Genomic DNA, 25491 nt, shown 5'->3' on the forward strand with positions numbered 1-25491 from the left:
GAAGAAGTTAGAAGAGGGTCACAAATCAGGAAGGCGGCATATCAACAGAGAACATCTTGTTCTACAATAGCAAGGTGAAGGTCAAGTATTTGAGGACGGGGGACTTAGTGTTGTGCAGGATGATGCCAGGAATGAACTTGCCAGGTCATGGAGTGTTCGATGCTAACCGGGAAGAACCCTGTCGAAGCAGATGCTAACTCTTTGAAGGGACACGTTGCTTGGAGCACTTGCAGGGAAACTCATCTTGGAGGTACATATGGCGGAGGATTATGAGAGAAGACTTGGGGCAACCTCTAAGATACAAGTTGAAGGCTGAAGACCCGAGACACGCTCTGGGGTATAGGTCGAAGATCCAGGATAAGCTCTGGGATACCGGTTGAAGACGCAGTACAAGCTCCGAGTATAGGTCGGAGATCCTGGACGCGCTCTAGGAAACAGGTCGAAGACGCGAGATAAGTTCGAGGATACAGGTCGAAGACCGAAGATCCAGAACAAGTTCGAGGATGCGGGTCGGAGACTGAAGCTCCGGAACAAGTTTCGTGATATAAGTTGAAGATCCAAAATAATTCTGAAGAGTTAGTTCGCAGGTCGAAGACAGAAAACTTGGGATAAGATCCGGGACAAGAACTTCGCCCACCTTCAGTCAAAGTCAAAAGCTCGCAATCAGAATTTAGTAGCAGGACGCGCCTGGTGTACAAATGAAGGCCAGGGAAACTACTACCGCTTTATTAAAGAATTAATAGGAAGACCTGAAAGAGGAGTGTATTTTATAAAATATATACGAGTGTTGCGGAGAACAGCAAAAACAGAAGGCGCGCCCACTATTCTTTTTACTACACAAATGTTGTGAAGAAGGCGTAATGGAAAAACAATGAATGTTTAATAATAATAAAGATGGTACATACATGTGATGTGCGGGGACCATCGGAGGAAGATACAAAAGTTAGATTCAATGCATGTGCATAAAGTGTTGTGATATGTTGGAAACAAAAGTTTGCTCCCGAAACTAAAAAGAGCATGGAAGAAAGTATATTGTGCATTTAAAGATGAGCAATCACATGGAGGGACCCGCATCATGTAAGACAAAAGAATTTATGCAAATAATATGCTTGAAAGCTACAAGAAGTTAACAAGGACGGTGGACTGCTTTTTGATGAGTTAGTGTGTGGTGGAGCAAATAATGGAAGGCCATTACTTCACATTACTCAAAAGTATAAAGTTACATGAACTCAAGCATCAAGAAAGAGAAGCAGTGTCTATATTTTCATGTAAAAAGAGGAGGCAAAGCCAGTTAGACCGGAGAAAAGCCACCTTCAAGCGCGTCCAATTTTAGTTATACACCCGACTACTCGATAGAACAATTTAGAGCGCGCCATGTGTGCACTATACTCAAGGACTCTTAACGAGAAATATGTTGTTGAAACACACGATGAAGTAACAAATACAAAGCCAAGAAAATATGAAAAGGAGTAGGAGGAGCATGATTTCTTAGTTAACGCGCGCACGCCGTTTCTATTAGAGCTATTATATAATTACAGGCATGAAGCGAACTACTATTTAAAAAGCAAAATAAAGTATGTACAAGATGTTGTTTCATCGTGAGTGTAAAGGAATGAGGAGGCGCGCCTGGGATTGAAACTCCTCATATCGTCAAAACATAAGTAAATAAAGAAACTACTGGTGCTTCCTGTTGATCGAGCTATGTTCAACACAAGTCAACTGATCGAGCTTCTGACGGTTAGCTGCTATCTAAAATGTAAAAGTGAATATTCCGAAGTTCTGCAAGAAAGAAACCGAAGAATCTGGATGAATATGAACCCTGCATAAATGAAAGTTGGCAAGCTATAAGGTGAAGGCGCAAGAGTGAAGAATGGAAAGCACATCTGGAGGAGCTATATTATTTCTAATATATATGCTGCTTCAGTTCAGTATAAAAATATGACTACAAACATGGTGGTTACAGGACTCAAAGACGCAAAGAGATGACGACCTTAGCCTGCATACACACAAGGCGCGCCTAGTTGAAACTGAAACATATGGACTCGAGCATCTAGCCAGAAACAATGGTGGAGAGAGACTAGGGTGGAAAAAGATGAACAAAAGTACGTGGGTGCTACATGTGCAAGTTAAACTGCAAGCATGCCAAAATATTGAACGCGCCATTTCTATCGAGACTCAAGAGCCAAACAATTTTTTGGAATTTACACGTAAAATTTCTTTCTGCTTCAGTAATACGCATCTATATGTGGATTCATTCTGAGCTACACCATTAAACTGAGGAGAAAAAGACCGTATCTGGGTTCATGGGAATTAGCATACATGGATATGTACATAATATATGATCTGAAACTACTTGCAAGCTACGACAAATGATATTGAAGTTGAAGCATGGACATGGTGGCAAAAAGATAACAATAAGATTTTGTTGGAATGTAACGACCGATGGACATAGTCAACAAAAGGAGCTGAGACGTGCCTGGATTAGGAGTCGAGCTAATTAAATGAAAACATTTACGTGAAGTCAAATTTGAAAAGTAGCACGCATCGAAGAATGAAGGTGTAGGCTTCAATTTGACAGGAAAAACACAAGACAGCAGGTGAGATTTACCTGGTTGTATACACAAGGCGCGTTTACTTGGAGCCATATTGTACCTATGTGAGGGCGCGCCTTCCATGTTCTAAATGCAGCAGCAATTGACAGGGTGCACAAATGTAAATTAAAAGATGAAAATAGGAGGGCATATATGTTCCTTGTCAAGCTAGAAGGTTATGAAAATTGTCTAAAGCGTATAAAATGAACTTGCAGTGTGTACTTCTGGCTGGAGAGTCGAGACGGAATTTACATAAATGGTGACCATGTGCAGATAACTGACTATAGAAAGAGGTCTTCTAAGATCATGGCGCGTCTCGATTAAAGTAATATTATAAAACAAATAATATTTAAGGCCCGTAACTGGACTAGGAGTACGAAAGATGGAATGCCTTCTACAACTTATATATATCAAGCGACACTATGGCAGAAGGTTTATTTTAAACGAATAAAGCAACAACGATGATCAGAGAAGGTGCTTACAAATAGAGAGGAATACAGCTCATGCATGGCTCATAAAAGGTGACATGGTGTGGAAACGACACAATATTATACAATGCTAGTGGAGGGGTGCTAAGAGGGCGCGCCTTGTTGCAGAAAAGGGTATGATGTGTGTCATGCTTGCAACAAAACATATTGTGAATCTGGTCGTAGGCTGCAAGGGGGTGTGCGTAAGTAACATTTGAAGCGACTAAGACCATCCTACAGTACATCTGCCCGGGTACGTATGTTCCAACAAGTTTGATATATATGCATGTGTGCAACTCCAGAACTTTGATGAAAAGAGATTATGATGGGGTAGCTTGACGCGTCCTCGAATAAAGCAAAGTCGTGGATTCTTTTAAGATTAATCAAGAGGTGATGATAAACAGAGGAGTGGGCTCACGCTGCAGACTAAAATCTAACACAAGTCGACTGAAAGAGATTTAATGATCAGCTATAGAAGTAAAACGACTTTATCTGAAACATAGATACGAACTTCTACGAGAGGGCGCGCCGAGTATGGAAAGTGGAAACATAAGTTGCACGGGCACTTTGAAGGTCAAATATCCAAAATACAAAGTTAAAGTTTATATAAAGGCTGGTACCGCGACCAAATCTCAACTACATACAAATAAATTACAAGATTCTATGAATGACTGTCTGAAGTTAATAAAAATCTCAACCGAGAGGAAATTCAAAGGAAGTTCATGAGACATGCTTTCATCGAAGAGGATGAGCCCCAAGCATTTCACCTACGAGGCACATCATAAAAGAATGACAAGGATATTAGAACAATACGTCTTCTTCTAACAGGACGCGTCTAGAGGAGCAGGTATAACATTCCAGTCTTCAAGATTCAGAGTAAATATACGTCACAACATATCTTCGCAATACTGTCTTCTCCAACAATCTCCTGATAGATAATCTTCAATTCTCAAACGGCACATCTACCAAGTCACACTCAGTCATACTCCATTCATCTTGTCAACATCTTCATCCATCATTGTCAACCATCAACAACCTGCATCTTCAAATACAAGTCGGAACCGGGGGGTGGTAGTTGCTACGCCCAAAATCAAACATTAGGCGCGCCTAAACATAGGGCGCGCCACATCCTCATCTAAGGCATGGTAGAAGGTGCGTTCGTCTCATTTGGCCTCGACTTCCGCGGCCTCATCTTCATCTCTCCTTCACCCTCGGCTTCCGCGGCCTCATCTTCATCGACTCATCCTCGACTTCCACGGCCTCATCCTCGGCAACCTTGACATTGTCTCTATCATGCAAACACTGTCTTCACCTCCGTCAAACAGAATCATCATCATCTCCAAACAACTTCTTCAACATCGGCTTCAGAAGAATCTCCTTCAACATATGGCGTGCCTAGTTAAAGAACTTCAACATCTTCTACATCAACGACGAACAACCAAGATAGAACATCTCAGCAGATGAAGGACATTAAAGATCTCGTCGACATTTTCAATGCCACCAAGATCTGGGGGGTAGTTGTTATATGCAAAATTATGAAGATTAACTAAATGGGCCGGGCCCACATTTGGGCCAGGAGAGTCAAGATCAACACGATTTCGAAGTGACCCTGTCAAAAGATAGGGCGCGTCCTATCTTCTGGGCGCGCCCACTTGCTGAGGATAGTTTGGTCCACTATAATTTAGAAGGGCAGAGGGAGATGCTTCTTGTTTAGGGGGACGCCCTTGAACATAAGTAGATCCTACTGTTAAGTTGTTGAAGGCCCTACCTTGTAGTCTGAGGGGTTATCCTCCTTGGGAGGTAGAGGATAGAAGAGAAGACACACCCTGGAAGGTCCTATCTCTGTAGTCTGGCGGGTTGTCCCTGTCGGGGAGTACGGTAGTGTCCATGCATTTGGGGTAAGCTCTAGGGCTAGGCCTCATCGTATTGGGCCCCTTTCGGGAGGAAGAATCTAGAAGGGGAGGCCCAGCCCACATGGGTCTCTTAGGAGAAAGAACTACGTCCCGGCTTGATCCCCTATAAATAGGGGTACGTAGGCAAATTGTAGGCATCGATCATTCTTGAGAGCTATTCCAGTTAGCAATCTTGAACCCTTTGCTTACAATTGCAGCCACCTCCATAACAAACAACCAACCACTTCCTATATTCTCGCCAACAGAAATCTTGATCCACGCCGCGAACCTCATCTTTGTTAACCTACCAGTTTTCTCCGTTAACAATCATCATTGTCTTGAGTGACCTCTGGAAAATCAAACACAGATCTAGCAGCATCCCATTCAGCTCCATCTTTATGTAAGTTGGCAAGTCTTCTTTCCCTTCGAATCCGTCTTTGGTTTTCTAACTTCTCCCTTGCTCTCCTTTGCTCAGCATAATCCCTAGCAACATTAGCAATGTCTTGTGGATTTGCAATTTCAAACTCTTCAGCAGGAAAGATGTCATTGTGATATGCAAGTTCATCAGCAAAGACTTCAGTGTCTGGGATTTCTCCTTCTTCAAGATCTTCATTCTCAGCACCAACCATCCTAATCACCCTGTCATCCACAAACTCAGGGATGTATTCATCATGACTGTAACTGAATTGATGCCTAATAGCAGAATCAATCAGTTCTTCAGACACCCCTGATATCACCCTCTTTCCTTTTGCTTTTTCTGCTGCTCTCTCCCCCTCAGTTGAGTAATCCTCTCTGGAAGGTTGAGAAGCCAGCAACTTAGCCTCCAGGGCAGCCAACCTTTGTTCCATTGTTGATTTGATTTCTACCAACTCCTCCCGTAGAACAAGATTCTCAGCTTCTAAGTGTTGAACTTTGAATTTCAGATCTTCAAATTCTGTCACAGATACAGTTGGAATGGCAGAGTCAATTGTAGGTTGGGTTGTGGGGTTCTCACTAGCACGTTCTGCAGGTGTTTCTCTCATTTCACTCAAGACTAGAACACTCAGTGGGTCAAAGGGTTTCTGTATAGTATGTTCTGTAAGTGTTTCCCTCTCACTCAGTGGATTTCCAACTTCAGTGGATGTACCTGCAATAGAAATCTTCTTAGCCCCTTCGAGAGAGGTCACAGAAGGTGCAATGAAGGTTCGTAAGCCTTCGTCCTCAGTTTCCTCGTCAGATGAATCTGAGTCATAAGAAACAAGTTGCCGACTACTCGAAAGTAGTGAGTCCTTTGTTGGATCCTGAGTTGGAATCTCAGGGTGGGTAGACACAGGGCTCGAAGGATGTGATCCTTGAATTGGCGAAGCACCCTGGTTTCCCACAACTGCCTGTGACGGCGAATGACTTTGTGACAAGTCCTCTATAACTGGCACACTTCCTGATACGAAGGGCTCAGAAACAGATTGTCGTTCACCTTCGAGAGGTGAAGAGTCCTTTGAAGGATCTGGGAATGTTCCTCCCAGGGGGGTAGACAAGGATGTAGAATGTGGCAATTCATCCAAGTTTCCCCCAGAAGCCTGTGAAGGCAATTGACCCTGAATAGGATCAGAAACAACAGTGTCTGTCCCTGACATAGACGACAAAGTGTTAGCAACCGTCAATTCTTCCATTGTGTGTGCAACCTCACTATGCATTGGAATAGTATTTGGCTGAGGTGGTGAAGAAATAGACATATCTGCAGTTGTCTCAGGTTCTATTCTCCTTTCTTGACTAGGAGACAGAGCTGCAGTTTCAGAAACAATCTCCTTATGTGGTGCACTTAAGGCACTTTCTCCCTCTCTCTCAGAAATATGAAGTGGTTGGCTGAGGGGTTGAGAAGTTTCTGCTACAATTGTTTGTGAGGTGGTGCCTTGGTTATGAACTTGTGGGATTTCAAATTCATTGGCACTTGTGATAGGTGGTGAAAGCTGATTGGAATCCAGAAGATTCTGAACCCATTCAGGTGCACTAAAGGAAAGATTGTCAGAATCAGAATGAATACCTGACTGTAGCAGTGGATTGTAAGTGTTGGTGAAGAGTTCATCAATATCCACCATTGCATCATCAGAAGGTGCAGCTACAGTGACTTGAACACGAGTATTCACTTCATCCTCAGAGTCAGTGGAATTATCCTGTAATGAATCCTCTCCATCAGATTGAGCATTGTTGTCAGAGGATGTTTGTGCATCTTCCACTATCACCTCTTCTTGAATTTGAGAAGTTTGAGTCTCAGGGATATCATCTTGATGAGATGACTCAGGGACTTCTGCACTTTGTGTTTCAGGTGCCTCCTCTTCTTGAACCACTGGATCAGCAACATGTTGAATGTGTGGTGGAGGCAAGTTTTGATTGTTCAGGAATTCTTGCATTGCCTCTGGAAGAACCACATCCTCATTGTTGGTGTAGTTCTGATGGTTTTCCAGCATAGAAATGACCCTGGTAGTCATGAAAGAGCATATAACATTGTCTATATTGGGATAGACAGCTCTTTCAGCTGGAGTCAGCAGTTGATTCAGCACAATCTGGAAGAATCGAGGATAGAGGAGTATATTTCTGTTTTTCCTTAGGGAGTCCTGAAAAGCTCCCATGATCAAGTGTCCCAGATTTATCCTTGTATTCTGAGCTATTGCAATTCCAATTTCTTGATTGAAGATTGTAATCCCATGGAACCCTCCAGTTTTTGGTGCAAATACATGAGAAATGGAATTAAAGAAGAAATTCCACTCTCGAGGTAAGTGCTTGACATACATCTTTCCTGGAAGATCACCATTCTCCCTCTGGCAGTGAATAGCAAAGAAAAAATTTGTTCTTTCAGCCCTGTCTGGAACAGCTTCAAAGTTGTCAGTTGGCAGATGAAGTGCATTGTTCAGGGTTTGTTCAGTTATCATCAGTGTTCGTCCCTGAATGACACACTTGAGTCCAAATACCCGTCCTTCATTTACAACAGAAACAGAAGACAGAAAATCTCGAAGTAGAGATTTGTTAAGATAAACTGACTCTGTCATAGCAAATCGTGCAAATGAGAATTCTGACATATATCGAACCCAGCGTCGATAATTCGCTTGCGTAATTAAATTATTATTCTCAACAATTGTGAAATTTGTTTTCGGAATCTCAAAATTTGCAGCCATTTTTAATTAAAATTAAAAATGATTATAAATTTCGTTTCACGAATAATAACGAACAAATTTCAACTTATGTCACGAAAATAATTAATTAATAACGCTCCGTAAAACCCTAAATTCAAGAATTTCAGATTTCGATGAAATTACAGTATGTTATACTTCTTGAAATTCTAAGAATAATGGTTTCGGTCTCGCAAATTATTGATGCCAAAAACACGTACGAATCAGTCCTAGAATGTGAAGGGTTTCGAAAAACCTTTTCGAAAAACAGTTATGGATCGTGATGAAACTGGTATGTATAGAAAGCTCTTGACTTAAGGATCCCAAAACTGGTTTCAAATAACAAAATGGGCAAGAGATCGATTGTGTTTAGTGAATTTGAAAACTCAAAAACACGAGTTTGAATATGGCAGTGGAGGTTTGTTCGTGGGTGTATGTACCACTGTGTGTATACGGCTGAGAAATAAGAAAAGAAAAACACAAGTCGTGTACTTATACACAGAGGAGAATGAGGCGCAAATTGGTTAAAGACCAATTTGCCCTCTATGGCACATACTGTATAAGTTGGGGGTCGCAACTATTGAAATTACGAAGATGCCCTCCATACATACACTGTATGAGGCGCAACTTCGTGAGACTTAGAAAATCTAAGTCACATTATACAGATGCATACAGTGGCTGAAGGTAAGGGGCGCAACATTTGACTGAAAAGTCAAACGTTGCGCTTCTAGAGTATACAGTATATATATGTATATGTTGGTCAGGGGCGCAACGTTTGACTTAGTCAAATGTTGCGCCTAACACCACATACATATCAGTAAAGTACACTTAGCCAAATTTCGAGTGAAACTCCACCCAAAATCATATCAATTTTGTTAAACGAATTTGATTAAATTCAAAAAGATTTAACAAATCGATATCACAACTAAATTAAATAAGTTTTAACTAAATTAAAATTTAGTCAACAAATATTTAATGAATTGTGCTGCAATTATTTTAATTAAGATTTAATTAATGGATAACTAAAATAATTCGAATTGCTTCAAACCCATTAATCAAATATAATTAAAATATGAATTAAATAAACACTAATATTCATTAATTGAATATAAGCACTTAAATAATTCAAGAAAATTAATTCTAAATATCTACCACTTAGCAATTAATCACATAATCATGCAAATCATATAAATCATGGCAAATAATTAAAACTAATTATCAGATTAATGTTTAAAATACTGGATGCTCTTTGTAAATTCACAAGTCCTGAAAATATGTACATTTTAAAACTTGTGAACTTACGAACAAATTGCAGTTATCTCTTGTCTAATTAATTAGACATATTTAACATCCCAAGTTCACCAACCAGTCTAGAGAAAGTGGATTCGTCTAGTGGTTTAGTGAAGATGTCTGCAATTTGTTGATCAGTAGGTACGAAGTGTAACTCTACTGTTCCATTCATGACATGCTCGCGAAGGAAATGATACCTGATATCAATATGCTTTGTCCTGGAGTGTTGAACAGGATTGTTGGCAATGGCAATGGCACTCGTGTTATCACACAGAATCGGAATTTTATTCAACATGAGTCCATAATCTTGTAGTTGATTCCTCATCCACAAGATTTGAGCACAGCAACTTCCAGCAGCTATGTATTCAGCTTCTGCTGTAGACGTAGACACGGAGTGTTGCTTCTTGCTATACCATGACACCAACCTTCGTCCAAGAAACTGACAGCTTCCTGAAGTACTTTTCCTATCAATCTTACATCCTGCAAAATCAGAGTCTGTATAGCCAATCAGATTAAAACCTGTATCTTTAGGGTACCAAATCCCTAGATTGGGGGTTCCCTTAAGATACCTAAAAATACGTTTAACAGCTATAAGATGTGACTCTTTAGGATCAGCCTGGAATCTAGCACATAAACAAGTTGCGAACATGATATCTGGTCTACTAGCAGTTAAGTATAAGAGAGAGCCAATCATACCTCGATACTTCGTGATGTCAACTGACTTACCAGATTTGTCCTGATCAAGTTTGACAGCAGTTGGCATAGGAGTTTTGGCAGGAGATGCTTCTTCCATTCCATATTTCTTCAGAAGATCCTTGATGTATTTAGATTGGCAGATAAAAATATCGTCAGGCTTCTGAATGACTTGAAGTCCTAGGAAGAAGGACAATTCTCCCATCATGCTCATCTCATACTTGCTCTGCATTAACTTAGCAAATCTCTCGCACAGAAGATCATTAGTAGAACCAAATATAATGTCATCGACATATACTTGTACAAGAATTATATCATCCTTATGCTTTTTATGGAAAAGAGTTTTATCGATGATACCTCTGGTGAAACCATTTTCAAGTAAAAACTTGGAAAGAGTGTCATACCAGGTTCGAGGGGCTTGCTTCAGGCCATAGAGTGCTTTGAAGAGAAAGTATACGAAGTCTTCAAATTCTTTGTCTTCAAACCCAGGGGGTTGTTCAACATAGACTTCCTCTTCCAGATCACCATTCAGGAATGCACTTTTCACATCCATCTGATATACTTTGAAGTTGGAGTGTGCAGCAAATGCTAAGAACATCCTGATTGCTTCAAGCCTAGCAACTTGAGCATAGGTTTCATCATAATCAATTCCTTCTTCCTGTGAATAACCCTTTGCAACCAGTCTTGCCTTATTCCTCGTAACAATACCATCTTCATCCAGTTTGTTTCTAAAAACCCATCTAGTGCCAACTATAGATTTTCCTTTAGGTCTTGGCACCAGCTTCCAAACTTTCTGCCTTTCGAATTGATTGAGTTCTTCCTGCATTGCAGATACCCAATCTGGATCACTTAGAGCCTCTTCAACTTTCTTTGGTTCTATCTGAGACAAGAATCCAGCAAAGTTGCATTCATTCTGAGTTGCTCTTCTAGTCTGCACTCCTGTGTCTGGATCACCAATGATTTGTTCAACAGGATGGTCTCTACTCCATACCCTTTGTCTTGGCAGATTCAATCTTGATGATTCACCAAAATCATAGTTGTGTTGAGTGTGATGACTAGTGGATCCACTTTGACTTACTCCCCCTGAGCTGATGTAGATTCTATTTGATGATCCTCCACTTTGACCACTGTGACCATGATGCTCATTTTGTATTGTTGCCAATACTTCCTCCAGATGGTTCAGGATCAGCATTTCCTTCATTTGAATTAGGTTCCCTTATATCAGCTTCAGGTTGATCTTCTCCTAAATAGATGTCTTCTAAATTCTCAAACTCCAGAGAATCAGATTCATTTTCTTTTTGGAGACTTGGGAGTTTGGTATCATCAAATCTTACATTGATGCTTTCAATCAGTTTGTCGTCATTGATCAGATAAACCCTGTAGGCCTTAGACTCCAAAGAATAACCCAGAAATATGCCTTCTTCAGCTTTGGCATCAAACTTTCCCAAATGCTCTTATTTTAACACAAAGCATTTTGCACCAAACACATGAAAGTAACTCAGTGATGGTTTTCTGTTGGCCATTACTTCATAAGGAGTCTTATCCAAATCCTTGTTAATCAGGGTACGATTTTGAGTGTAGCAAGCAGTGCTTACAGCTTCAGCCCAGAAATAGATTGGAAGTCTTGATTGACTAATCATTGTCCTTGCTGCTTCAATCAAGGTTCTGTTCTTCCTTTCTACGACACCATTTTGTTGTGGAGTCCTTGGAGCTGAATACTGACGAGAGATGCCCTTATCAGTACAGAAGTCATTAAGAACAGCATTACGAAATTCTGTTCCATTATCTGATCTGATTGCCCTTACTGGCAGATCTGCTTCCTTTTCAATCTTCTTGATATGATCAATGATGACGAGTGCTGCTACATCATTTGAATGTAAGAATAACACCCATGTGTATTTTGAGTAGTCATCGACGATCACAAGAGCATATCTTTTCCTTGATATAGAAGGAATGTTGACTGGTCCAACTAGATCCATATGAATCAGTTGAAGGGGTGAACCAATATCAGTCATGCCTTTGCTCCTGTGTGATGCTTTCTTTGACTTCCCTTTTTCACATGCATCACAGAGTCCTTCTTGACAGAATTCTTTCTGTGGCAATCCTCTCACAAGTTCCCTTTTGACTAAAGAGTTCATAGTCTTAAAGTTCAAGTGTGAGAGCTTCCGATGCCATAACCAACTATCATCAGCAGAGGCCTTGGTGTAGAAACACTTGACCTCCCCCTTACTTGCTGAGTCTATGTCGGCTATAAACAAACTTGATTTTCTTACACCACGAAGTGTAAGATCCTTGTTCTTCCGGTTCTGGATTAAGCAAACTTCCTTCTGAAAGATTACGTCGTATCCTTTGTCACAGAACTGACTGATACTCAGTAAGTTGTGCTTAAGTCCTTCCACCAGAGAGATATCTTCAATGATGACATTTCCAACTTTCAGCTTACCATATCCCGTTGTAAAACCTTTGCTGTCATCTCCAAAGATTACAATTGGGCCGGTTCTCATCACCACATCTGTGAGCAGGGACTTTTCTCCAGTCATGTGTCTTGAACAACCACTATCAAGAACCCACACAACTTTACTTTTCCTTCCTGTGCCCTGCATTCACAAATGGATTAAACTTTCTTTGGTACCCAGACATTCTTGGGTCCAGGTGATTTAGTAGAAACAGGATTATCAACAGAAACTGGTTTAACATGTGCTTGTTCAGGGGTGACTGGACTCTTTTCCTTTTTAGTCTTAGCAGAGGTGCTTTTAGACTTGGAGTTGGGAGTTTCCTTCTTCTTAGAAGGACTAGCAGTCTTTGCCACAGGGGCAACAGGAGGTGCAGGCATATTCATATTCATGGTAGATGGTGCAGAAAAAGATGCATTCAACATGGTAAAGCATGCAGACATCATATTCATAGCACATAGCATGCAACCTACTCTACCACATGGCAAATGAACAGCATTCATGTTAACAGTATTAGGCATGCTAGAAACAGAATTATCTACTTTAATCACTTTACATGCATGAGTAAGATGATTAGTAGAATTGCAATTATTACAAACCTTTCTAGCATTAGAATTCCTAGAATTGGTGTTCTTAGGATCTAACTTGCCATTCCTGTTGTTCTTCTTTTTGTTGGAACTAGTACTTCCTAATCCAGTTTTATCTGAGTCATCTCTGACTTGGGAATTAGAAGGTACATCTTGTGATTCCTGTTTTACTTGAGGCTTAACAACTTCCTCATTTTTCAACTCTTCCTTGATGACAAGGTCTTCTTCTATCAGAGGTTCTGTTTGTGCCATTCTAAAGATAGGGGTCTTGGTGTTCTTCAGAATTTTAGGTACATTTGTTCCTTCAGGAGCATTCTCAGTTCCTGCTGAAACAAATATGCCTTCATTCTCTTTTCTCTTCTTTCTTTTAGCTCTTTCCAAAGAACTATAGTCAAGGCCAATAGCAACCTTCTTATCAACCCTTTGACTATCCAAGATCTCTTTCTGTAGAAAAGCAGAATTCTGATAGGCCCTAAGCTTAGTTTCTAGGTCAGCAATCTGAGACCTAAGGGACTCCTCAATTTCTGCACTACACTTCTCCTTATTCTCTAGATATTCAATTCTATCTTTAAGGTTAGTGTTCATGAGTTTCTCTAAAGCTAATTCATCTACTCTTTCTTCAAGTTTAGCTATCTTTAGAGAAAGACTACAGTTATCTGATTCTGAAGCTAATAAACTAGTGTGCAAGTTATACATCTCTTGACCTAGTTCATTTATAGTCTTTTTATAATCAGCAGTAGTCATGTCATCAACAGAAATTTCAGGAGATACCTGAGATGGAGATTCCTCGACAGTGTCAGCCATTAATGCAAATGCATAATTGCTCTGGACAGGTTCATCATCAGAATCTGTGTCATCCCAGCTTTTTCCCTCAGCAATGTAAGCCCTTCCTTTGTGCTTGGCCACCATTGCTTCCAACTTAGCTTTTAGCTTCTCATTCTCTTTCTTCAGATCCTCATAAGAATTCTTCTTATCATATGAGTTGCTTCTGACAGGAGCTGCTTTGGGTTTCCTGCACTCTGTTGCAAAGTGCCCTAAGTCATTGCAGTTGTAGCATCTGACCTTGCTCTTGTCGTACATGTTTGGTTTGAAACTGCCAGTACTCTTTGACCCTGACCCTGAGTATCCTCCTTTACCCTGAAACTTGTTCCCTGAAGCTTTCTTGTACCGGGGGTTCTTCCTGAACTTGATATGCTTGAACCTTGCAGCCATATAAGCCATTGACTTATCTTCCAGCTGCTCCAGCTCTTCTTGAGTGTAAAACTCATCCTCCGGTTCATCAGAAACTTCATCAACTTCAGCTTCTACAATCTCAGTAATGGTAGAAGGATAGTCAGCTTTGATGGATGAACAATCACTCTGAGCAACAGTGTGATCATTGATACCATATTCAACTAATTGTTGATAACCAAAGTATGGTTGATCAGCAATAAGTGCAGTGGTCTTCTGTAAGGCCATACTCTTGGATTCTGTTGATCCACCACCATATATGATCTTTCTCTGTTCAAGTTCCATCTCAAACGTCTTCAGTTTTCCAAACAGCTTTTCCAAAGTCATAGTTCTGAAGTCGCTTCTTTCCCGGATGGTCTCTGTCTTTACAACTAGATGGGGTGGCATCACAAATGAGAACTTTCTGTTAATCTCTTTCTGTGGATAAGTCTTTCCATGCAGGGTGAGTTCATTCAACAACAGCATGAACCTCTCATAGATTTGAGAAATGTTCTCTCCAGGTATTGCCTGAAATGCTTCATATCTGGCAATTAGCATATCGTATCTGTTTTCCCTGACTTCTTCAGATCCCTCCATCAATGCCTCAATAGTGTCCCACATCTGCTTTGAAGTTTTCAGACTTAGTATCAGATGTGTCATTGTCTTGGTCATTGATTCAACAATTATGAGTTGCAGATTATGATCATGTGCAACATATTCCTTATCAGTGTCAGTGTATTCACTTTTCTCTTTTGGAACAGACTTCTGTGGAATACGAACACCATTTTCAACAGATTCAGGAATAATCTTTATAGGCACAAATGGACCATTTTCCAGAATCCCAATGAACATGGGATTTGCAACTCTGATGTACAGCAACATCTTCATCTTCCAGTTGTTATAGTCATCCTTGTCAAATGGAGGTACTTTGATTCCTAACTTGTGTGTCGACATTGTTATCAGATAAAATTACGATTGTACGGACAGCTAGCTTTTCAGATTGGTTACGGATCTCAGATCTGTATATCGATCAGCTAAGCTCTGATACCAATTGTTAGGTCCAATCAGACGTAGAAGGGGGGGGGTTGAATACGTCGTACCAATTTCTTCGATTTAATTTAATTGCGGATAATCTTGTTTCAGTCCATATTAAATCAATCGTAAATAAATAACTCCAGCAAGTCGGGGAATATTCTTATATTAGAAATAATCCTCGGGTGCTACAAATTCCAACACAAGTGTCGGCTGCAGAGACTACAATCACTCTATTACAAACTCTCGATAAATACGATCTTCTAATTTAACTCTCGAGAACGTGTATAGTGTGTGCACTTACAAAGTGTGTAGTTGTTTTCAAATGAAAACACAAAGCTCTATTTATAGGCTTTCCAACAACTAACCATGGTTAACGAGTTCGTCCTGGACGACTTGAGTTCGTCCTGGACGGATTCGTTTTATAAAAATAAAACTAACTCCTTACAGTAGTGAAAGTGGCACCATTTGTATATACATATATATATATACATCACAAACTTGCGCTTGAGAAGTGAATATACATATATATGTATATGGTCAAATGTTGCGCTTCATGAGGGTCAAACATGGCGCCTCAACAATCCACTATGATTTGTACTTGGAGAAAATCTTCAGGAAACACAACTTGCGCCAAGGGGATTAAGTGTAGAGGCGCAACATTTGACCGGGTCAAATGTTGCGCTTCTTCAGTGTTGCCCTTCCACTGTATGCATGACTTAGCCATTTCTGAAGAGAGTGACTCAAGTCAAAGTTGGCGCTTTGACTTGGAGTCAAACGTTGCGCCCTTCCCTCCACTGTAGGTATACTGATGAGTACTTAAACAGGAAAACCAAAGTTGCGCCTTGGAACAAGCTTTGGGGTCGCAACCTTTGACTTGGTCAAAGGTTGCGCTCCACCAGTGGTAACATAAGCATAGACTTAGATTTCTACTTAGAGAAATCTTCGAGTCATTCCATTTTGCACAAATTAAATATTTACATATATATATAATTAATTGTGTTAAATTAATTACTTGAATTATTTAAATCCAAATAATTCACAATTAATACATATATATATATATATATCTAATTAAAAAGATCCTTTGGCAATATATCCTGGAGCAGCTCGATTGACTTGATCAATTAATTCGTTGATCGAATCCACTGAATACTTTCGTATGTCCTGACGTTCTGTGCACTGGTCTGGTTCACGAACGACTCGAACTGAAATAATTCTTTGAATCCTTTGCTTGATAATATACTTGATCAGTCATTCCGGGTTAGATGTTGCTTCGATAAATTTGATTATAAATAATCAAATTAAATATACTGGACTCTTCTGGTCTTTGATACTTGATCTTCAGGCAATCTTGATAGCAGAAACATATTGAACTTTATTTTTCACTGAGGCTTGAACATGTTAATGAACTTCTTCCAGTGGACGGATGCTCGTCTCAGATATCTTGATTGTCTTTGTCTGTTCGTATCGAATCTCCAACCTGTGGATTCCTGTATTATACTTACGTATTGTTTCCTGTCTTTTGTTGTGTTGAGTTATCGTAATTACATTTACGTTACATTATGCTTTACACAAACTCTAATCAACTTTTACTCTGAAAAGGGAATTAGAAGGCAGTATTCAGCTCCAAGGACTCCACAACAGAATGGGGTCGTCGAAAGAAAGAATCGTACATTGATTGAAGCTGCAAGGACTATGATTGCTGAAGCGAAGCTTCCACTGTACTTTTGGGCTGAAGCTGTGTCTATTGCCTGCTATACCCAGAATAGAACTTTGATCAACAAGGATCATATGAAAACTCCATTTCATCTGTATAACAACAAGAAACCTTATGTCAAACATCTTCATGTCTTTGGAGTCAAGTGTTATGTTCTCAAGGATGGTGAAGAGAACTTGAACAAGTTTGAGCCAAAGGCATCTGAAGCAATTTTTGTTGGTTATACAAATAATGCTTATAGAGTTTTTGTAATTGATACTCTGTCAGTGAAAGTTAGTGTCAATGTTACATTTGATGACACTAAACTTCCAAGTCTACAATCTGCTGATCCATCTGAGTCTCTGAAGTTTGACAACTATCCAGACTCTGATTCAGATGATGATATACCACCTGAGGTTGCAACAGGAGATGACAACAATGATAATGATCCAGGCAATGGTGGAGGAAATGGCAATAATGCTGGAGATTCCACTGATGCTAGTGGTGGATCATCAAGTCAACCTGGCAACAACTCAGGGGGAGCTGATGGATCAACTAGTCACACATTTCAGCCTAATGATAATACTGCTGAATCATCAAGGACACATCTTCCAAGGGAAAGGATTTGGAGCAGAGATCATCCCTTTGATTTAATTATTGGTGATCCTGATGTTGGTGTCAAGACTAGAAGTGCTACTACAAATGAATGTCTATTCTCTGGATTTCTATCTCAACTAGAACCAAAGAAAATAGAAGAAGCACTTGCTGATCCTGATTGGGTTCTTGCCATGCAAGAAGAACTCAATCAATTTGAGAGACAAGAAGTCTGGGCCCTGGTTCCAAGACCAAAAGGAAAATCTACTATTGGAGCTAGATGGGTCTTCCGTAACAAGTTAGATGGTGATGGCATTGTTGTGAGGAACAAAGCTAGACTGGTTGCAAAAGGTTATTCACAAGAAGAAGGAATTGATTATGATGAAACCTATGCTCCAGTTGCTCGTCTTGAAGCCATCAGAATATTTCTTGCATTTGCTGCACACTCCAACTTCAAGGTTTATCAAATGGATGTGAAAAGTGCATTTCTGAATGGAAAGCTAGAAGAAGAAGTATATCTGGAACAGCCCCCTGGCTTTGAAAATCCAGAGTTTGCTGATTTTGTATACTTCCTATTCAAAGCTGTCTATGGACTCAAGCAGTCACCAAGGACATGGTATGACACTCTCTCTGAATTTTTAATTGAAAACAATTTTACTAGAGGTGTCATAGACAAAACTCTCTTTTACAAATTGCATGATAAGGATATGATATTTGTACAAATATATGTTGATGATATTATATTTGGTTCTACTAACGATAACTTGTGCAAGAGATTTGCTAAGTTAATGCAGAGTAATTATGAGATGAGTATGATGCGTGAGCTGTCCTACTTCCTTGGTCTTCAAGTAAGCCAAAAGGAAGATGGAATATTCATTTGCCAATCCAAGTATGTCAGAGATCTTCTTCGAAAGTTCAATCTAGAAGACTCTTCACCGGCAAAGACACCCATGGCCACTGCCACAAAGCTTGACCAGGATAAATCTGGTAGGAAAGTTGATATCACAAGCTATCGAGGTATGATTGGCTCTTTACTTTATCTTACTGCAAGTAGACCAGATATCATGTTTGCAACATGTTTGTGTGCTAGGTTCCAAGCTGATCCTAAAGAATCACATCTTATAGCCGTCAAAAGAATCTTTAGATATCTTAAGGGTACACCTGGATTAGGTATTTGGTACCCTAAGAATACTGGTTTTGACTTAACCGGCTATACAGATTCTGATTATGCAGGATGCAGGATTGATAGGAAGAGTACGTCTGGAAGCTGTCAATTTCTAGGACGTCGGTTGGTTTCCTGGTATAGCAAGAAGCAGCACTCCGTGTCTACTTCTACTGCTGAAGCTCAGTATATAGCTGCTGTGCTCAGATCTTGTGGATCAAGAACCAACTGAATGATTATGGTGTTGTAGTAAACAAAATTCCTATATTTTGTGATAATACAAGTGCCATAGCCATTTCCAACAATCCGGTTCAACATTCAAGAACCAAGCACATTGATATCAGGTATCATTTCATACGAGAACATGTCATGAATGGTACAGTGGTGTTACATTTTGTACCCACGACTGAGCAAATTGCTGACATCTTCACTAAACCACTGGATGAATCCACTTTCTCTAAGCTGGTTTGTGAATTAGGGATGTTAAATATGACATAGTTCTCTTGTATATATTTTTCATATGCATTATATGTTTTTGTATATTTTATTGTGAATTTTCTGTATAATTATATCTATATTATTAGATTTTATATGATTTTCTGTATATTATCTGATAATATTCTGAGTAATTATGCATGCTTGTACATTAGTCTGTAATTTTCTAAGTGCTCACACTCTCCCCTGTAATATTCCCTAAGCATTTAGATAATTATTTGCAATTATTTTGTATTTTTCAAAATTAATTAAGCACAAATATTTGATTTTAAGTTAATTCATCTTTTTGAATTAAAGCTAAAGTCATAAGTATTTATATTTAATTAAAGTTGAAATTTACAAAATATTTGTGTAATATATAGTATTGTTTTTATTATAGATTTTTGATTTTAATTGCAAAACGTTTTATCTTTTAAAATCAAATCAAAAATCAAATTATTAATATATTGTTTTTTCCTGTTTTGTTCGGCAAGACAATAATTTGTCTTTCTGTGGCTTATGAGGCTCGGCAAGACAATTCTTAATTGTCTTACCGAAGCGCCTCTAGCCCCTCTTTCAAGACAATTTACTTTGTCTTTCTTGCTATCACCCTTCTTCGTTCGGTAAGACAATCTTTATTGTCTTACTAGACGTTGCTCTCACCCCCCGTTTTCAGCTCGGTAAGACAATGTGCCATTGTCTTACTGGGATTTAAATCAACCTTCAAGACAATCGTTTGTCTTAGCCAACTTCATCTTCTTCACTGCGTATATACATACACGATCGCATATACACACACTCAGTTGCCTTCGTTTTCAAGTTTATTCGATAAAACTTGCTTTGATCACGTTTTCAAGCTTAAAGCTTGCTTGGTTACGTTTTTAACTCCGATTTCAGCCGAAACTCTGTCCATTTTTCCGTAGAATTCGTGTGTTACCGTGACTTTTTCGTGTGTTTGTGTGGACGTAAACACTCGTTGCCTTCTCTTGTGTGTTGAAACCGATTTGTTTGTGCACGAGATTAGGGTTCTTGGTGTTTGAATTTGGAGAGGTTTTGAATTTAAGGGGCTGTTTGGTTTGTTAATTGAAATTGGGTTTTTGGAGCTTAAGGGGCTGTTTGGCTTTTTGTGGATAATTTGGACTTAAGGAATTGTTTGGTGAATAGCATTTTGGAGTTTAAGTTGTTTAGTGCCATTTAAGATTAATTAAATTTTAATTCGATATTATTCTAATATTTCGAATTATTAATTAATTAATTAAGCTTTAATTAATAGTTGAAATTTGCGAGACATTTGAGAATTCACATTTAGTTTGAAAAATTCTCGCTTAATTCAATTTTTAATTATTAAAAATGGCCGGTGAATTCGTGGTTGCTGAGACTAACTACTGTGCCAGCCTTAACCCCGATGACTGTTCTGATAGATTCCGGACTTGGGTTAGATTTCTTTCAAGACAGAGTTTAGTCAGTACTGCGCTCACAGCAGATATTCAAGTCAAGCTGCAACCTCTTTTTGACTTCTACTCAAATGCTGTCAATTCTGCGACTCTGGAGAATTACAAGATTATAGGGGATCTGCCTAACACGAAACGTATTGTAATCACTGTCGATGATGTGAACCGGATCTTAGGACTTCCAAGGGACAATTTTGAGCCAGATCCCTCAGAGGATGAACTGAGACAATTCTTTCAGGATATTCACTATCAAGGTCAGATTTTTCTCCCGAAGATGTCAAAGGGAAATCTGAAGGCTGAATGGGATGTGTTCTTTGACACCCTTGCGAAGGTGTTTGCTCCCACTAACAGAAAGAATTTTGGAAATATATCGTCGATGCTGCAAATCTTTGGATTCAGCATAGCGTATAACCGTCGAATCAACTTTGGGAGGAAATTGCTGAGGGAGATTATCAGAAAGATGGGGTCTGTTACACAGAGATCAATTCAAAGGAATGAGAAAGTTGAATGCTTCTATCCCAGGTTTCTGATGTTATTCATGAATGATAAAATGGATGATGCTGATAGGCACATGTACATAGATTCTCCTGTTGTTCCTATTCAGAGGACTTGTGCCAAGATCCAGACCCGGCTGGTGAACAAGAAAAAGCATGACAATGTGCCACTGGTAGTGACTCCTTTCATGCTAGAGCAATTCAGTGCTCCATTTCAACCTGTTCAAGTTCCAGAACCACTACAACAGCAACAATATCAACCACAACAACAACAACAAGCTCAACAAGAACAACCGCAACAACAATCACCTCCACAAAACCCTCAACCACTTCAACTACTTCAAGACTATCAGTCATCCAGCCAATCCTCACATTACTCTCCCTACAACCCTCCTTACAATTCACCACATCAATCACCTCACCAAACATCATACAACTCTCCTCAACAATCTCAACACCAATCCCCTCCACATTATAACTTCTTCCCAGATCAACAAGCCTCCATTCTTCCCTCTCAATCTGAACCAACACCTTCACCTACACATACACATACCATTCCTCAACCACAATCAACCTCTCAGCCACTGCCTGCTGATTCTGCTATCAATCCAGGCTTACAGGACTTCAGGGCTGATTTACAGGTAGCTCAGGTACTTTCTAATCTCACTGATACCTTTAATATTGATATTGCAGATTTTGATTGTGATATTGGATTTGATTTCCAGACTCCCAGCATTGAACCTGAAAACACCCAGGTTCATATCCAAGCTGATGTTTCCGTTTCAACTACTGATTCTTCATCAAACACTTCAAACAACACTACTTCAACCCCTGTTGTTAGAAAGGTAGCCCGGAAACGGAGTGGGAGTGCACTTTTACGAGATCCCGCAGCTCTGTCTCTTAAGAAGCAAAGGGTGGCAGAGCCAGAGACAACTGCAGCTGCATCCATTTCCTCCCAAAAGGATTTGGACACTGAAACGGTAAATATACAGTCTCTAGATTCATTCTCTCCACAGAATGCATTTATTGAAATTGGCCGTCCGACCGCGGTATCCTGTAAAGAGTCAAGCACACAACTAGCACTCACGCTAGTAAACACTGAACCTGTGTCTTTTGATTCTTCACTTAGAGAGAGCACAGAATTTCAAAACATGTTATATGAAAAATTTTCTGATCACTCTTTCTTTTTGGATCAGGATCTACTTGGCAACCTGCAAGTACATCAGCCTTCACAGGCATCTGAAGGACAATTTGTTCCTTCACTTCCTACGGTTCCATCTCAGGGAACTATGGTTGTATATACAGGTTCTGGTGACGGTGTGAAAACTACGAGTGAAATCAGGCAAACACCGAGCGAAACACATGCACGAGAGGATAGTGAAAAATCTTTGAGTGTTCGTGAGGTGAGTGCACACACCAACACAGATCTGCTACAGGAACAATTGGCTGCTCTGAAAGCTGAGATAGAAAGGTTGAATGCTGAGAATGCCAGATTCAGAAGTGGAGAGCTGGTGACTCTGCAAGAGAAAGTTGTTGATCCCTCCTTTACTTCTCTGAAAAAGGAATTGGATGATCATGTACGGGGCATTCACTCTAGGATGGACAAATTTGATAAAACTCAGGAGCTCTGTCTGACGAAGCTTGACAACTTGGAGCAAACTTTGGCTCAAGTTGTTCAACACTTAAAGATCAATCCGTCAACATCTCAGTCTACTCCAGAGGATCCCTCAACTAAGGGGGAGAATTATAAGGATGACAAAGATAAGGATGACAGCAATGCTGATGCTGCTGATAGGAGTGATAAGGGTGGTGATACTGATAGGAGTGAAAAGGATTCTTCTGCAGCTAGCAAATCTAAAGGCAAAATGCCTGAAACTGAGAACATCTTCACTAATCAGGATTATGACAATATTCCCCGAAGATGTTGATGATGATGATGCATTTGATTCTGCTTATTTTGAAGCTGAGGAAGAAGGTCGTTTCGAGGAAGGCTTTCTTTTCAATGAAGATCAGTCTGTGGACCCTGAGCACATGGAAAAGGTCAAAATGTTTAAAGCTCAACATGAAGCTAGCAAAGCAAAGCTTCAGGAACTGCAGAAACTGGTGGATGAGAAGAGGACAACTGATGAGTTGGTCAAGCTGGAGAAACAGAAACTGTGGGATGCTAAGTGCAAAGAAAAGAGAGAGGATATCTCCAGGAAAGTTGGTGAAAGCTGGGATATTGCTAGACAAATCCTCTCTGGACCTCAAAGGGAACCTTTCAATGATGGTAAGTTCAAATCCTTCATTTATGACCTGAGAGAGGCTAACCCTAATGAAGATATGTTTATGCGTGCTCTTGCTCTCGAGTTAGAATATTTAACTATTGGTGTCAAGAATCTTCTCAATGAATGGGAGATCATTATTTCTACTCAGAGAAACGGAACATTCAGGGTTTCAATTGATTTATTCAAGTTTCTATCTCTAACTGAAATCTGGGTGATTCGTAACAAGATCAGACGCAGCTCAAATCTGAATGAACTCCTACGTGACAGACTTATGGATTGTGCAATTCATAACAGTCCACAAGTTGTCAGAAATCCATACTGTGTCAAGTTCATTCACGAGGGAAAGTTTGGAACCTTCTACCTGGACCACCAACATCTTCTTAAGTATGATGTTAGTCAGTTGGTTCTTGTATCAACAATTCTACGTACCAAGGGCTTCGCTACTAAGGCCAAAGCTGATGCTGATACTGAGATTGTAAACTACTGCACAAGGAGAAATATTCAACAATACTTCAGAAAGATGAAGTATATCAACCAATCTCAGCCAGCAGATTTCATCGAAGACCCTGTGGATATAGAGGTTCAATATCATCTTTCATTGGCTCGTGAAAGAAAGAAGTGTGGAGAATCCACTGCAGCTGAAGAGCCTACTCAGAATGAGCCTTCTACTCCAATTATTCACTGTTCAGATGCTGAAGAAGGAGAAGTCACTCGTTCTGAGTGAATAGATTGATTAGGATATTTGTTAGATATGTTCAAGGAACATCCTTTTGTAATCTATTTATGATCATGGTTTAATATTTCATGCAAGCCATAAACTTTTGCTATTTACATTCCTTTGTTTAAATCTTTGTCTTATCTGTTAGTTGAGTTATCCTCTAGGAAATTTGCATGTTATGTTAACAAACAAATAGGGGGAGATTGAAAGGCATATGTTCAGCCTATTTGTATTTAAAGAGGTACAACTCAACTCAGATAAGAAAGCTCAGTAAATAGCAAGTCATCGGAATCCGTACAAAGAACGTCAAATGATTTATGGGAATTATATGTCAGATAAATTCCAGGATGCTGCTGCACACCACTGAAAGAAGTTCATTAATATGTTCAAGCCTCAGTGCACAAATAATCTTTTGTGGCACGTCCAGGAGTTCAGAAGATATAAAGTTTCTATACTTTATTTTATCAGAAGATTCCATTTAATGAAGATGTACTTACAAGACGAAGACTCGACGAACAAATCAATTTCTTAATGTTTATTTGACAAAGAATATTTGATTTAACTAGATACAGATGAACCAGACAGTACATCTGTGTATCAGTTATTCAAATTAAATATTTGAAGTCAAGCAGATTTGATGGTTCGTTCGTTGGACAGATCAAGACGAAGTTATTAATGTTTAAAGAAGACGGGAAGCAGTTCTACTGAAGAATGGGTGATTAAATATTTAATAGATTATTATTTCACTTCATAAATAATTATATTAATTATGTAATTTATTTATTAAGTTAATTCACTCTCGAATTAATTTAATTTATGAATTTATATGATTAACTTAATTAAGTGGATAATTTTCTATTTTAAATATATGTCAAATTACATTTCAATCACCTACACTTAAGCAACAAGACAATCTGATTTGTCTTACTAATTTGTAAAGGATTCGGCAAGACAATCTCTTTAGATTGTCTTACCGAATGTTATGAAACTTACAAGACAATCTCAATTGTCTTACTAGGTTCCTGAATCATCTGCCAAGACAATCTTCTGTGATTGTCTGACCGAGTGCTCTTTGCCAAGACAATATCTTTGTCTTACCGAAGGAGATGACATCTGCCAAGACAATTAGATTGTCTGACCGACTGGATGCTTGCAAGACAATCTTAATTTGTCTGGCCGAATGCATTCTGCCAAGACAATCCAAGATTGTCTGACCGAATGGTTTCAGCAAGACAATTGCAATTGTCCTACCGAAGGTTAATTGTCTTGCTAGCT

Source organism: Daucus carota, chromosome 4 (assembly GCF_001625215.2).
Source record: "Daucus carota subsp. sativus chromosome 4, DH1 v3.0, whole genome shotgun sequence".
NCBI classification, from domain to species: Eukaryota; Viridiplantae; Streptophyta; class Magnoliopsida; order Apiales; family Apiaceae; genus Daucus; species Daucus carota.